The sequence below is a fragment of the Perna viridis genome, chromosome 2 (genome assembly GCF_037379345.1).
Source record: "Perna viridis isolate PV_CMFRI_1.1 ecotype Kerala chromosome 2, ASM3737934v1, whole genome shotgun sequence".
NCBI classification, from domain to species: Eukaryota; Metazoa; Mollusca; class Bivalvia; order Mytilida; family Mytilidae; genus Perna; species Perna viridis.
The window spans coordinates 42,221,779-42,227,784 of record NC_142446.1 but is presented as its reverse complement, the minus strand read 5'-3'; the positions used below and the strand labels follow the sequence as shown (position 1 = coordinate 42,227,784).

The 6,006-nt window shown below is 34.0% G+C and overlaps 1 long non-coding RNA gene across 1 annotated transcript; it reads left to right on the top strand.

Moving 5' to 3' along the window:
• The first annotated feature begins 825 nt into the window (after positions 1–825).
• LOC148625146 (uncharacterized) lies at positions 826–4,162 on the top strand. The gene is made up of 2 exons (XR_015920186.1): positions 826–931; positions 3,932–4,162. It is a non-coding gene; the product is annotated as an uncharacterized LOC148625146 (long non-coding RNA).
• The last annotated feature ends 1,844 nt before the right edge of the window (positions 4,163–6,006 follow it).

Here is a 6,006-nt window from a genome sequence, read left to right as displayed (position 1 = left end):
GTTCAGGACTGTGAAATCGAAATCCTAACGAAAATATACGGATTTTGACTTTCCAATAGTAAACGCCCCCTTTCTTCCTGGCAACATATCAACATCCAAATCCTATGTAGTATATAACACAGTTAATCTGTTACCGTCGTACCTGCGATCTGTACACGGACTTTGTTTGTTTTTATTTGTTTGCTGGGGTTTAACGCCCGAGCAGCAATATTTCAGCTATATTCAGGTGATGAACATTAAGCGGATGATAAAATGAACATGAAATGACGATGAAATGAAAAATGGGATGGGACACAAAGATAATGGAGTCGACAAATTTTGATTGTCACTGGAAAAAGCAAGGGTTGGGTAGGGTCGGGCAATTTAGCCTCCTGTGGCATAACCCTATGGTTCCTACTCCGGGAGAATACCACAGCAGGGTTTTTAAAGTGCGAGGAACGTGGCATCTTTCTCAACACGGTGCACCACTATGGTTTGCGGTCAGGTTTTCCGTATTATAGCCTGACAACCCCAGCATGTAACACACCAGGGGTACCCCATTCCACTACCTGGGGCACACAACCCAGTTGCTCTGTGGGCAAAGCGCCCTAGCATCCGGCTAGAGTTCTAAGCACTATTAAGTCGCCTTTTACGACAAGCTTTGCGCTGCTGCAGGCCTATTATTCTTTGACACCCGGACCTGCACGGGTCCGGACTTTGTTTGTAGAGCAAGGATACTTATAAGCTTATGTTAAGCCTTTCTTGATATTAAGATAGAAGTTATAAGGTCGTCTCCGAGCTTTGACCGATATGTAATTTTTATCTTGCTTTACGTCTTAACGGATTGACAACCATTTTGATACTTGTCTGATTTTATCCACCTACAATGTGATGAGTACCACTGTTGGAGCAACACAAACTAACTTTTATTTGTTTTTTAGAAGTTCATATTGTAAGTGGTTTGGTTTATTTGTTTGCTGTCTTGTTTTCCTTATCTTAATCTTTTATATGCAACTTATTTTTTTATGTTCACTACATTGGGTATGTAGATCGTCTCTATTTCCTGTATTCACATATTGGCTATGTACTTGCATTCTGATATCTATGAACTGTCATCCTATTTTGTTTTGTCAGTAACATTTCCAGGGATATTTGCAAGAAAGCAAATTTATTTGAATGTTTTTTTAAAGGATATTGCAGGAAACATTTTTTTCTCATATGTATGGTTTTATTCATTTCTGTCGGCCTAATCATGGTTTCCTTTTGTCTAATTTAAAAAAAACTGTACACCCAAAATAAATTGATATTGTGACTCTAATGGAGTTTTGCGATAAGGAAACTTATGAATAAGTCCTGACGTTAATAACGAAAGTGTAATGAAATAAAAGTGGTCATTGGCATGGCTCTTTTTTTATTTTCTATGTAAAGTTGCATCATCAATCATCAGCTGATTACCCGGGAGTTAATGGAATTTTGAATGCATGGGATTGCGAAGTAACGGCGAATCGACTCTTTTTTTCAGTGTAGCAAATCAAATGAATAAAGTCAATTTGCACGATTGGTAACTATGTTACCTTCTCGTCATTATCGAGACCATCCCTTTCAGGCTATCAATTTAATAATGAAGAATACATATCCATGAAGTTCTTTTTAAAATATATTGTTTATATGTATTCATGTAAGCTTTGAATGGAGTTATGAATTCTAAGTTAAAACAAAACAAATAAACCAAAACAAAAACAAACAAAAAATATTGATTTGAAACCTTTTCAATGGGCACTGTATTTTTTTTTAAATATTCAAATTGTACCAGAAACATGAAAGAATGAATTAAATTCGTTTTTTAAATTTTATTTAAGTATGCCAAGATATATATCATCACATAAAATGGTTGCATGTAAAACCCTCTCGAACTGAAATTTAAGAGGCTTTCGTTTATCCTTTAAATTCTGCTTAACCTCCACTAGAACGTCTCTAAGAAGAGAATACATTAGCGCAATACATGTATGTTACGTGAACTTTTGTTCTTAAATGAGGTCAATCAAACAGGCGTTGCCGAATATCATATATCCTGCTAGGCGGTAGGGGAGCCTTGATTTCTTATTTTTCGATTGATAGATAGGCTTGTTTTTTTAGACACGTGGGTCATCCGTTATTGTTATATATCAGTTCACAAATTAAGCAGATCATACACATCGGGGTAGCATAAAATCTGCTTTTGCTGTCTGTTTTTGTGGCACATTTTATTTAAGTATCTTACAGAACATCATGCATGGTCTTGGTCTAATATATAAAACAACTACTGGGACAGTTTGAACTCCAAGATCTGATCATTTGCAGTATATTGCAAATAAACTGTCAGTTAATTTTCTACTAGTCTTTCACAATTACCTGTTTTCTTAGAAAAATATTTTGCATCATATTAAATCAAAAGGCTTGTAAACAAATGAGGCTTACAAAGATTGAAAAAAGTGAAACAAACTGCAATAGGAAATATTGATTTTTGAAAAAGTACTTTAATTCCCATATTGACCTCCTATGTGGGACAAGGAGGAAACCAATCTCAATCATTGCATCAGACACATCATAGCCATAGTCCCATCCTGATCATACATGTGTTTAACCACTACCTGTCGCTTGTAGGAAAAACAATTTTCCCTTAAATGATGACCTAAGATGAAACACAATGCCATGACTTATTTAAATTTTAAAAGGAAAAATACATTTTTATTTGCTCAGAGGGGACATTAATGTATCATAGCGTTTTGTAACTATTCATGTACAGGATAATGGGAATATAAAGCTGATTGTTGATATGATCATTTAATTAAGAATGTTGAAATTTGTATTCAATTTGAAATTGTTGTAAGCAGATAACAGAGTTGTAAATGAAAATACCATGGAATTAAATGTCCATTTTTATGGCCCTGAGAAGTCCGTTCTGTTAAACAGCCTATCCTATGCTTCATTTCCATTAATCAGATTTTGTTTAGATCATCTTTTCATGTGGAACCCTAAACAATATTACATTAATGTGTTGCCGAGGCGTAAAGTACCAACAGTTTGTCAATCAATCTTATGATAACATAATACAACGATAATATCCTTTGCACTAGAGGATCATTACGCAAGCTTAAAAATATTCCTTTCATACTTAAGGTTTGAATGAAATGGAACTTAACTGCACTAACCAAGCATTATTTTCCCACGCAGACCACAAGAATCAAGGTGTAATTTGTGGCTTGATTTTCTCTATTCTTATAACTCTGTGCGTAATCATGCAATAAAACAGGGTCTAATTGGCATGATGTTTTGTTGTTATTATGCGTTAATACATGCAAATGACCAATCAAATGTGTTGTTATCAGCTTAAGTTTAATGTATTGAGTCTTGGTATGCGGAAATAAAACTCCACGTGGGTGTGTGGTTACTTCTATAAGATTTATTTCCACTGTTGAAAGTGGTGCATCTAGTATGTTGCATTTTTACCTGTGTTCCAACTGTGAAAGCAGCACTAGTAGCCGTCCGACCCCGTCTGTCCGTCGGTTCATTCTTCTGTTCTCACCAAAAATCATGTTACTCAAAATTAAAAAAAGCAATATTTTTCAAGCTTTTCACACTTTTACTTTTTTACTTGCTGACCTATTCCTTCACTCTTATGAGGCTGACTTTATAGCTGATCTGATCAGAAAGAAAGAATATCGCTTGGCTAGATCCTTTAATCTCAGTTTCCGCTATATAGATGACATATTATCTTTAAACAATCCTAATTTCGGGGATTTGATACATCTTATCTACCCAAATGAACTTGAGATAAAGGATACTACAATTGGAATGACTACCGTCTGCTAAAAAACACTTGCATCACATGAACAAATGTGTTGTCAATAAAAAAATCCAAGCACTTTGACAACATCTTCGGTATACTGAGAAAATCTTCCGAATTTTTCAGGCTTCACATTGAATTGAGAACACAACGGGAGTAACAAGTGTCCTGGTAAGACTGAAAACCCTCTTTGACAGCCGTGAATATGGAAGGCTTGGTAGCACATTTTGAAGATGCAGCTATGAAGCCTTGCTTGTTTATGGATTCTTGTGAGCTTTGGATCCATTATATGGACGGATGATCATAATTAACGTCTTAAGTATAGAGACCTATATAGAATAGAATGGATTCATGGTTTTTCTTTCTTTTTTAATGTGTTTTTATCTTCTACGAAAAAAAATTCTGATTTATCATGTCACACCAGTCTAATACAGAAAGAAATGGTCAGGTAGGAACGAACAAATCGTTCTATTATATCAGTGGGCATACCATTATAATTGGATCGTAAATTTTGAAGTGATGTCTTAAGCAATTAAACAGCTAAGCCACTTGTGCATGATACACCGTCGTCTTCTGAAAAAAAAGTTTTTTTGAAATAACAATTGGTTGTACAAGATGCTATGCTATGTATATCCTGACTCATTCCTTATTCCACATTAGTAGGGAGCTTTTATAGGAGACAGACAAGAATTTGTAACAACATGTTTTATATGATACCAAATTGAAGCAATAATTCTGATTAAGAGAGCATAGACTTTTTTAAAAAATATTGCATGTCAATACATAAACTGAAAATTTCAAAGTTACATAAAACAGAAAGTTGATAAAAGAACTAAACATAAATTGTTACATGTTTCAGTGTTCATGGTTTAATGTTTCCCCAAATTGGTTTTCTCTTAGGGCTATTCCATCAATAAATGTATGGGAGGATTGGAAGGCAGTTTTCGTTTGTGACCAAAACACCCATACATATATTATAATGATTAATACTTCTCCTGATTTACCCTCAGTCGGCGCAAAATGTAAAAAAAACCTTTTTTTAACAACAACAAAAAGATCAATAACATATAACTAAAAACTAAAACAAAGCATCATCTTCAGATCTTGCGATTTATATGACTAACAAGTGTGTTAAGTTTTAAGCAATAATCATAAATCGATTTTTGAGATACGGCGCGACATATGAAAAAAACAAACATCTTATTTTAGTTACAAAGTACTTCGAAAAGTTGTAATCCAATTTTCACCAAAACGTATATAGACCGCGTAACCATACCAAGAAAAAACTATGTAAAGTTCCAAGAAATTTGAATAAATTGATCTCAAGTTGCGGCGCGACATGTGAAAAAAAGCATGTCCTTTTTTTGTTTATTTTTGCATAAAAACTCAATAACTTGAAAAAAAAAATTTGAATCATCACCAAAATGTATACAGATCTTTAGATTAATGTAATCAAAAGGTGTGTAACGTTCTAAGCAATAATCATAAATAGTTTTGAGGTACAACGCGACAAGTTAAACCCCCTATTTTAGTTTCAAAGTTTGTTACTTGATTAGTTAAAATCTGATTTTCACTAAAAAAAAATATCTATGTTAAGTTTCAAGAAATTTGGATCAGTTGTTCTCAAGTACGGTGCGATATGTTTACGACGCACGGGCAAATTGACGGAAGCCGGGCATTTGCATACCATTATACGTCCCGTCAAAATTTTGACGGCCGTATAAAAAGTAATAAAGTTTAGCAGAAATTATGCCTCTATAAAACGTATTATGTAAAGAGACATGTATAATATTAATGTTTCAAGAAGAGAAGACGACTCCTTCACTATTGTTGTATTCGAACATACTCCCAGGTTCAGTGGAGTCACAGCTGCTCAGTTAATTTCTGTGTTTATTGTATTATTTGTGATGCTTTTCGGTTGTGTTTTGTAAAATATTTGTCGCAGGATTATGAATGTCCTCTTCTTCGTTCTTCATAGTGTTCTAGGATTTACTGTAAAGACTATTATATTATTAAAATCTTAAAAACGGAGTTTACCTGTTAGTATTTATTTCCATTATAGTCATTTATAACAAAAATAGGTCTAATGGATGATGGAGTAAACAACACCTAAAAATAGTCCGCATATTCGAACTTCTGTTTGGTAAAAATCCATTTGCGTTTCAGTAATTCAACTTCGCTGAAGCCAGTTTTTATGAACC